Source organism: Elephantulus edwardii, unplaced genomic scaffold, assembly GCF_000299155.1.
Source record: "Elephantulus edwardii isolate Elephantulus edwardi_28Jun2011 unplaced genomic scaffold, EleEdw1.0 scaffold00134, whole genome shotgun sequence".
Taxonomy (NCBI): Eukaryota; Metazoa; Chordata; class Mammalia; order Macroscelidea; family Macroscelididae; genus Elephantulus; species Elephantulus edwardii.
The window spans coordinates 8773115-8783502 of NW_006399884.1; the positions used below are offsets into that span (position 1 = coordinate 8773115).

General features: G+C 45.7%; 1 pseudogene; it reads right to left on the reverse strand.

Moving 5' to 3' along the window:
* Positions 1 to 10388, reverse strand: part of LOC102854319 — a 67202-nt pseudogene that overhangs the window by 55389 nt on the left and 1425 nt on the right.

The window sequence follows — 10388 nt, forward strand, 5'->3', positions numbered from 1 at the left end:
TTCCAAAGAGCCAATGAGCTATCTCTACGCCAAAGAACCCCTAGACCTAGTATAAATTCCCTTGCTTTTTGGGGCTCGGGGTCGACTTCCCTGTCTCTTATATGAGATACAAGTCGTCCCGAAGCTTTGTCAATAAAGCCTCTTGTGATTACAGCAAGTGGATCGGCTGTGAGTTGCTCGGGGTCGCGCCCGGTCTGGGAAAAGCCCTAGTTTAGGGTCTTTCAATATCTTTGTCAGTATGACCTTCTAGAATTTTTTTTTCCTCTCAAACTATCTTCCTTGCATTGTAGTTTTTACATCTGTACATTGTACCTTTTTGCATCTTATTAGGGCTGATCTCTTCCCCATGGCCCTGCCACTCCATGCACGCAAATTGAATTTGCAGAACCATTCAGGTTTGATCTGATGAATTATTTGCATTCCAGTACCTCAGCAATTAGGACGGTATTCTTTTTTTTTTCCCTCTTCCACTTCTTTTTTGCTTTTTTAGAATTATAATATTCTTTTTTAAAATTTTTTTATTATTACTTTTAATAGACATTTACAGAGGTTTGGGATTTCCATTCATTCATTGCCACACTTTCCTCCCTGCCCACCCCTCCCCACCAGCTCACTCCCCCCTCCGAAGAGAAAAAGAAAAAAATTCCTTCATTAGTATACAATTACCACATCCCATCCCCCCAACCCCCACCCGGAGTACACTTCTCTATGCAACCTTAATTCTGGATTAGGACGGTATTCTATTGCTCTTACCTTCTCAGCCTTCACATTTGCCACAAATCACATTCTTCTGCTAGTGTTCTCTCTCTCTCTCCCTCTCTCAAATCTTATGGTTTATTTAGCACAAACAAAATGTGCAAACAAGTTTGTTTTTATGTATGTATGTATATATGTATTTTGAACAAGCTTTCTGTTCCTTTTCTTTGCTGTGCAGTCTGACATTGGGATTGGTGACTCTAATGGCCAGCCAGGCTGCTCTTTCCACAATGGCTTTGCGGTTCTTGGAGGAAACATTTTGCGCAATCTCAGCACAGTAAGATTTGTTGCACCTTCAGCTCCTTGACATTGTGGACTAGGAATTTGCAGAAGCCACTGGGCAACATGTGCTTTGTCTTCTTATTGCTTCCGTAGTCAATGTTGGGCATCAAGATCTGGCCCTTTTAAATCTTCTCAGAACTCTGTTGTCGATGCCTCTGGGCTTGGGCCAGTTACACTGAATTTTGACATAACAGTCTGATGGAGGATAAACTTCTTGGTCCTCTTTTTGATGATCTTTGGCTTCACCAGGGTCTGAGGGCAGCCATTATGCCAGTGGGAGAGGACTGCCACCTCCTTGGAAAGCGCTGAAGGAAAGAGCAGAGCTACTTTTCTTGCTGCACCTTTGTATAAATATTGTAATGTTGCTGAGAGCTGATGGACAACATTTTTTGCTCTCTTTTCTCCCTGCATTCTTCCACCACCTCCATAAAACCATATCAAAGATATCCATGGGTGTGCCAAACCCCCCACCTGCTCCACCCTCTTTGATGGCCTATTCTCCTTTATCATGTAATTCTCTCTTCTTTGCATCAGAAAGCACTTCATAAGCTTGGCGAATCTGTTTAACCTTCTCACCTTCTTTTGGATTCTTATCAGGGTGGCACTTGAAGGCCAGTTTCCCATAAGCATAGCATTGGGTTTGACCCCCAAAACTTCATAGTATGGTGATTTCCTTCACCATTTTCTATCTCCGTTGAGTTGGTGGAGGCTGGTGTGGGGAATGAGAACGAACCAGTCACTGCACAGTTCAGGCAGCCACTGGTCCTCAGCCTCTCACTGAGTGTTCTAGAGAGTTCCCACAAGTGTTCATTTTCTATTCGTCTTCTACTTCCCTCCCTTTTTTCTTCTCACTGGTAAACATATTAGAGTGAGTCTGTGTATAAACCTCTCTTTATCTTTTCATAATAGTCATCTACTACAACATCTGTCCTTTTGTGACTGACTTAATTTTACTCAACATAACGCTCTCTAGATTGACCCATATTAGGCAGTTTTTTATTAATTCATCATTATTTTTTAGTGCTGCATAGTACAACTATGTGTTGTGCAACTGTACTGTAGTTTCTCTATCCATTCATTCATTGATAGGCACTTGGGTTGTTGACACCTTTTTGGTATTGTGAGTAATGCTGCAATAAACATGGATAGCTGTTCCTGTTATAGCTCTTAATTACCTAGGATATATACCTAGTAGTGGAATAGCTAGATCCAGTGGCATTTCCATTTTCAACTTTTTAAAGAAAAAGCAAACCTCTCAGCCAGAAAAACACCCAAGCAATCTAATTATAAAATGGGTAAAAGACATTCAGCTGTCTGGCACACACATAAAGTAATGTTCAAGATCACTAGCTACTACAGAGATTCAAATCAAAGCAACAGCAGTATCAGTTGATCCCAGCAATCATAGTAAAGTTCATCAAGACAGCAAACAACAAATGTTGGTGAGGCTATGGAGAATGGGGCTCTCATACACTTATGATGGGCATGTAAAATGGTTCAGGAAGTTCATCATGCTCAGTTCATTGAAGAGATATTTAATAACTTAAAATGGAAACCTGGCATAGATAGGTTATTAGTACAAATCCCAAAAGACTGTATCATCGAGTCATTTTCACTCTTTAAGCAACTACTATCCAACTATCTAGTAGAAGCTACTAAAAGGTACTACTGACAATAACTACTTGCAGAATTTGACACACTCCCCCTTCTAATCACTGCCACTTGCAAAGATGTGCATTGTTGCTAGTTGCTCTGACCTGTGGTAGATCCATGTATGACAGGACAAAGGGCCTGGTCCCATGCCACCTCCATGGCCTCTGTATGCTAGAGCCAGTCACTGTCCCCACTTTGCATTTTAAGTGCCTTCTAGCCTAGGGTGTCCATCATGCAGTATTATATTGGGCAATATTTTGTTGTGACCCAAAGGAATTTTCACTGGCTAATTTTCAGAAGTAGAAACTGAAGAAGACTCAAAGAACTTTCCAAAGAAGATCAAAGACTTCAACGTGGATTACATCTTAACATAATAAAACAAAACTCTGAAGTGTTTTCAGGTTTAGCTGGCTTTACTGGCTGTCCAATTCTCTATTTCTCTTATCTACCTTTTTCTTTTTCTACTGTGTGCTAGAATAGACTACCTTTTCTTTATTAAAAACATAACAACATTAAAATCTTCACCACTGGACTTATAGGTAACATGATAGGCGGAGAAAAGATTGATGTTGTCAGCAATTCCATTTTACTTGGATCCACAATCAACAGCAGTCAAAAAATCAAAAGACGTTGCACTGAGAAAATCTGCCAAGTACTGAAAAGCAAGGATGTCAATTTAAAGCCTAATGGGTGCTTGATTCAAGCACGTTGAATCATGAATTGTGCAGGGCGTGTTGTCAAGAGTGGTCAATACTTGAAAAGAGTAATTTTTTTTGGTAGGATTTTTATGACTTTTAGTTAGCTCGATGATACTTAGTGACAATAATAGGTCTCTAGTCCTTTCTCCTTAGTCTAGCTTAGGCTGGTAGCACCACTGAGGTGTATCCTTCAGGGCTAAGCTTGCTGCTTTGATATATTGATGAGGTAGCTTCCATCATCACAGCAACATGCAAGACCGCCACACCCACTGCTGGCCCACTGGGTCTGACTCCTAGCAAGCCTCCAACAAGTTGTCTAGGCTGCAGCTCTTAATGAGATGAGCTGGCTCATCTTTCTTCCATGGAGTCTCTGGTAGATTTGAACCAGTGACTTCAGTTAGCTACACAACACATGACACACTATACCACTAGGGCTCACTCAGTAGCACATCCCTGTAGGCACACTGCTACCTGAGAAGCTGAGTCGTTCTCAGTAACTTTGCAGGGAGGGAGGCCATTTTTCTTCCTGTCACCATGACTCAGTTTCCATGTAAACTAATTGCCCATATATCTCAGAGGTTGCTGTTGTTTGGGGGTCATGAAATAGGCTTTGACCCGTAGCAACCCCCCGTACAACATAAGAAACCCCTGCCCAATCCTGCACCAGGTCTCCTCTGTGCTGAGGCGATCGTTGCAGACATTGTCAATCCATCTTGGTTAAATCTGAGTAAACTGTAATTCAATGCCAACCCAAACCTTCCCTCTTCCGGTTCCTCTGACCACGTTTCAGCAGGTATGGAAATCATGATGGCCATAGTTGCAAAAATATTCTATCAAGAAGAAGACAAGCAACAAATGCTGGCGAGGCTGTGGAGAAACTGGAACCCTTATTCACTGTTGGTGGGAATGTAAAATGGTGCAACCACTGTAGAAGGCGGTATGGCGCTTTCTCAAAAAGTTGCAAATAGAGATACCATTTGACCCAGCAATTCCACTACTGGGAATATATCCCAAAGAGACCATAACTGACATCCATGCAGATATATGCACACCCATGTTTATCGTAGCTCTGTTCACAATAGCAAGGAGTTGGAAACAACCCAGGTGCCCATCAACAAACGAATGGGTAGAGAAGCTGTGGTATATTCACACAATGGAATACTATGCTGCATTGAAAAACAAGGAACTCATTCAATATTATTCAAAATGGGTGAGCCTGGAGGACATTATGCTGAGTGAAATATCTCAGTCGCAAAAGGACAAATATTGCATGGTGCCACTGCTGTAAAATGGGACTGATATCAGGGTGGGGGTAAGACTGAGAAAAACTGGATAAATTGTTTATACTGCACTGAAACAGATGAGGGACTGAATAATTTTTTTTTGGGGGACTGAATAATTCAAGAGCGATGTATGATAGGGTATTATGGTTATCACAAGAGTCCACAATTAAGGTTGCATAGTGGAATGTACTTGGGGCGGTGGGAGGGGTGCGGGGAGATTGTGTACCAGGGAGGGAGTCTTTCTTTTACTTTTGAAAGAGAGGAGCGAACTGGGGGGCAGGGGGGAGAGGGCTGGGCGGGGAGAGAAGTGAAGCAATGAATGAATGGAAATCCAAATTCTCTGTAAATGTTCATTAAAATTATTTAAAAAAATAAAATAAATATCAACTTAAAAACAAAAACAAAAACAAAAATGCGATGTGAGAAGTAAAATAAAATGAAGTGCAATAAAAAAAAAGAAGAAAAAGAAAAGGAGTTCAACTTCCTCACAATAGTACTGGAGTAATTGTTACCATTCACCAAATTTCCAACTAGCCCTGTGTTCTGTTTATCCCCCTACAGACAGCTCTTCCTGTCTTCAAAAAATGACATCTACCCAAAGAATTGTGACAGCTCCCAGAGTGAGGGGGTTTCAGCAGCAGTAGTATCATGAGACCTGGAGGGGGCGTTGCTGAGTGAGCCAGAGAGAACGCACAGGAAGGGCCCCACACCTTAGATACACACTGATCATTGTCACCACAGCAATTCATGCAAAAAACACCAGACACAGGCTCACAAACACACGCAGTCCACACTGAGACACACAGAGGCAGAGACACACGCAGAAAGAGACACACAAACCTATCTATAGGGGGCCAGGGTGGGAAGAGAGAATGACAATGTGGGCCAGAGGGTAAGAGAAATCCCACAGTCTACTGCTGTGGAATGAATTCTGACCCATAGTCACCCTCCACTTATAGTTTTTGAGACTGTAAATCTTTACCAGAGACTGCCCATCTTTCTCCAGATGAGTGGCTGGCTGATGGACTTGAACTACTTTTGGTTAGCAGCCTGCTACACTGTGCATGACACCGCCAGGGCTCAGAGGAGAACAGGATAAGAGTGGATAGATAATAAACACTGCACTGGAACAGATGAAGGAAATGACTGTTTAAACGGAATGTATTATTAGGCATTATATGTACGACAACAGCCCAGAATATGAGGTACATTGCAAAGAGGACAGGGGTGTGGGGGGGTGTAATTGTGCAACAATGAATGCATATTTAAAAATACAAATGACGTGAGCTGAGGGAGGGAGAGGGGAAGGAGGAGAGGAGAGGGGGTAAAAATGCGTAACAATGAATGTATGAAAATCTAACTTTTCTGTAAACTTTCATTAAAATCACAATTAAAATTTTATTTTTTTAAAAAAAGAATATAAGGCAAAGGATGATTTTGTCAACCAGAAAGGGCAGTGCAGTGCTCCAGTTCAGATGCTAAGCTGTTGAACTGAATTAGTTGAAGAAAGTCAGGAGAAGGTGATGGTCCCAGACCAAGGCGGTCAAAATAAATTTGCAAATTACAAGCATCCCTTGCTGTTCAGAGGGAAAAATCTGGAAAAACCTAAGGAGTCCTGTTTACTCCAGTCAATCCACTAGTAATAAACAGTGGGGGTGAGTAGTGGTGATGGTGGTGACCCTGCTTTTTAAAACTATGAAGCTGACCAAGCAAAGAAGTTACGCGGGCTTCTGAGAGAGCTGGGCACACAGTGGGTGCCATGCAGGACAGAATGAAACACTGCTGTCTGCCATCCCACAACAGCAGCTGGATTTGGGCCCATTGCTGCAGCCTGAGTACCTGGTCACCTCCCTGAGAGACTTCCTCTTTCCCCCTGGCCCTCTGCTTGACCAAGCATGACATCTTTCCCCAGAGGCATCTCGCTCACCCCCATCACACACCCAAGGCTGTGAGCTGAAGTCTGCTGTCCTCCCTTTTAAGGAGAGTTCTGGCTGCTCTCCTTCTAAGACTGACCTGTTCCTTTGGCCCAATATATGCCACTGAACTCTTGGCAATGCACAGAAGCCTGTTCCAGGCCCAAGGATTGCACATGCCGAACATTGCCCTTTTAAATAAGCACAGATAGAAACCACAAACGTTCAAATATTATTGCCTGGCATGAACTGAACCTTCCAGGCAAGAGCTTCTAGGATTAACTATTAGCAAACCAACTCAAAACTACAACAAAAACAAACCCACTGTCACAGAATGGATTACAACTCGAGTTTGTCAATTGGTTTCCAGGACTATAAATCTTTACAGGGATGACACTGCCCACCTTTCTCCCCGGAAGAACCTGGTGGATTCCAGCTGCAGACTTCTCCGTTAGCAGCTGACAGCTAACCAGGACTGGGACTGCTCTACCAGGGAAACAACAAAGGAGGGCTCTCATCAAAAAAAGAAGGCAGGTTTGAAAAAAAAAAAAAAAGAAGGCAGGTTTGTGTCCATTTCCCGTGGGTTGTTTCTGTCATGACGCTGTACACACTATTGTCCTCAATGAAGGCTCCAGGCAGACAGTATTTGGGGGGGACACTCACCAGAAGTCCCAGAGCTGAGTGAGGTCCTCACTGGGAATGTCCTGCTCTCCCCAGGTCCTTGATCCACGACAGACTGTGGCCGATTTTCTTCAATCAAGTCACAGCCGGTTGTTAGAAGATTCTGCTTTCAAGAATGAACGATGCTCCGCATGAGTTTCCTGGGAAGAAGCAGAAAGCCAGGCATTTCTTCCCAGATGCTTCGCTTTGCTTCGGAGTGGATTCACTGAGGTAGCAGCTGGCTCCCAAGGACTCCGTGGCTCAGAAGTAGGTGGAGGGTGGGGAGAGGAGGAAAGAGGAGGGGAAAAGAGAAAGGAAGAGAGGAAGGGGAGAAGGAGGATGCAGGGAGGACGGCCAGCCCCTGGAGGAGACGCACGCACGGAGAGGTGGGGCCGGTCCCAGTGCACCTGACTTTGAGAACCCAAGAACTTAACTCACCTCTGGCTCAGAGATTCCGGCAGGAGTAGCTGTGGCTGTGGCTCTGAGGAGCAGGGAGCAACGGCGGGGCTTGAAAGAGCAGGTGAACGGGCTCCATCCAGCTGGGGTGAGGGGGGAGGAAGGAGCGCAGGCCTGGGCGCTGGGACTCAGTAACCGCGTTAGTGTTTATTGTTGGAGAGCACAGTGAGGCCAACTGTCCTGGGTATGCAGCCCTCACCTGGCCACCCTGCGCTCTGGGATGTGGCGAAAAGACAGACATTTGAAGAAATAGCGTCTTCCCAGGCAGGGTCCCACCATCTTCTCACCGGGAGGCAGGCGCGCATTGGCTCGGGGTTGTATTCTTCCGATTGGTATGAACCATTCAATTGGTGGGGTGGCTGTGATGACTTCATGAGTGGAATCCGGCCGCTCACGTAAGACGACCAGGAGAGCTCCTTTCTCTTCCTCCCATGGAAATCCATTAGACCCGCCAGGTTTCGCTTCCTGCGCCTCCCTCCCAAGGCGGCCAGCCTCTATTGTCAAGGACTGTGTAACCCCCGCATTTCCATTGCACATGCTGGTGACTCTGCGCCAGGTCCGTGCCAAGGTCTCCAGAGTCCAGTCTGTAGGACACTCCTTATGTTCTCATCCCGTAGTGCAGAACCGAGCGCTCAGGGCTCTGTCCATGCCCAGAAAGGCGACACTCTAAACTGATGCCTTTCCGGCGCAGGACACAGCTCTCCTCTGAAATGCAGTCTCAATGGCCGGGCCCTAGGTGACTGGGGGCCCATCCCAGATGCCAGTATGCGCTCACGTCCTCCCGCGTCTGAAACTCGGACCTGGCAGCTAGCACCTTTCTGACCCCCCTCACCCATCAGTACCGAGAAGTTGCAGGTCCCGACAACGTACATGGCACTGTGACCCGATCCAGGACAGGACGTGGTTGTAGGTCATGGACTATGAGGACCTTGGGACACAGGAGTTGGTGAACTAGTCTCTGCCCCTCAAGCTCAAGGGCGGCTGAGCCCCAGGAAGTCTTCCCGCACCCTCAGCGCCAGCCTCACTGCCAGCGAGGTGGGGCGTTCTCAACGACATGGGCAAGGCTACTGGACACCAAGGTTTATTATATAAGAGGAAGGGCTTCCCAGACTAAGGAGCACTCAGGACTTGTCGGTTCTGGTATGAAGAAGAATCAGATCCATAGGAGACCCACCCAAGGCAGTACAGCCCCAGACTCCCAGGGGCTTTGGGAAAGAAACCAGTCACAGTCAGAGGCGACTGTGAGGACCGAGCGGGACTGGGCAGTGTTTCGACCCATCGCCCTTGGAGTCCAGCAACTCCACCACCAACTACCACCAGTCCGGGAGGCTTGTGCGCGCGGCATGCGGATAGATGACGCGAGGGAGAAAGATGGGCAATCTCCTCAGCTTGAGATTGACAACCTCAGAGGGTTCATGTGGATCAGAACTCTTTGACAATGACTTTATAGATGTATAACATTAGCTAGTAACTGGAGGAAAACATGGAAATGATTTTGAGGGGGTCACGCAGGACCGCGCAGCGTTTTCTCCTATTAGCTATGAGCCTGAACTAACATTATAGCACCAAACAGCGACAATGAACCACAAATTTTCTGAAGGGGTGGCTATTTCCTAGAGACAGACTTAAGCATTAAGCACTCTTCACCTATTCTTCGGTTTAAATTTTGCAATAACTCGCTAGGGATCGTATTCATTCCTTCTTTGCGGATGAGGAGTGGTTGAATTAATTTTGTCAAGGTCATGAACTGAATTTGAGGGGACCGGGACTGAAACTCAGGTTTCGCAGCCTTCAGAGTTCAAGTGAGTGTGGAGACACCTTTACAGCTGGGAACCACTGCTGCAACTCGTGATTTCTGAGGAGAAAGAGCTCCTCTCTGACCTACAGGATCTTCTTTTCTTGATTTTTCTGGATAATGAAATGCCTTGCCTGTCTTTGCAAAATTAAATAAATACAAGGAGCTCCCAGGCAGGTTGGCAAGCGGGGAGAGGTGGGAGCGCTCAGAAGGCCTCAGGTGCACAGCCGTGGCCAGACACCCCGCAGAGAGGAAGGCCAGCTGGCTCCAGGAATTGGAAGGCCTCTAAACCAGGACTGTGAATATGGAAACACATCCTCTGAAGCACTTTCTGCAGAGACTGTAAGAGGTGAAAGAAGCCGGACCCAGCCCTGTGCATATTTGTGGGTGCAATGCACTCTTCTGAGTGCTCACTCTCTGGTCTGCACTGCTTCCACACTAGGCAATGTGCACCCTGAACCCCCAACAACTTGTGCCTACAGTGCCTAAAAAACCAGATTTTTGTCATATAATTCTACTTTTAAAAAATCCACTGCCATATGCTGCCCTGACCCCCAAACCCAAGCATGGTGTTTAAATTATATATACAACTATGCCCACTTGCTGTACAGAGGTAACTCATGGTTGTTGTGAAGCCGAACACTGTGACACTGATGTGTCAAATGCAATAATGATTACCCATGGTGGACAGAGTTTGGTGGAGCTCCCCATTTAAAACAAGCTTGGAAGCAGGGGTGGCATCCACTTCTGATATACCTTGCCTCCGGAAACCCTATGAACCTGGAGAGAGGATGAAAGTTATACAGGTGTCCAGGTCTTTCGTTCAAACGGTGGCTATGAATCACTTACGACTCGATGGCACTTAACAACAACAACAACAACAACAACAACA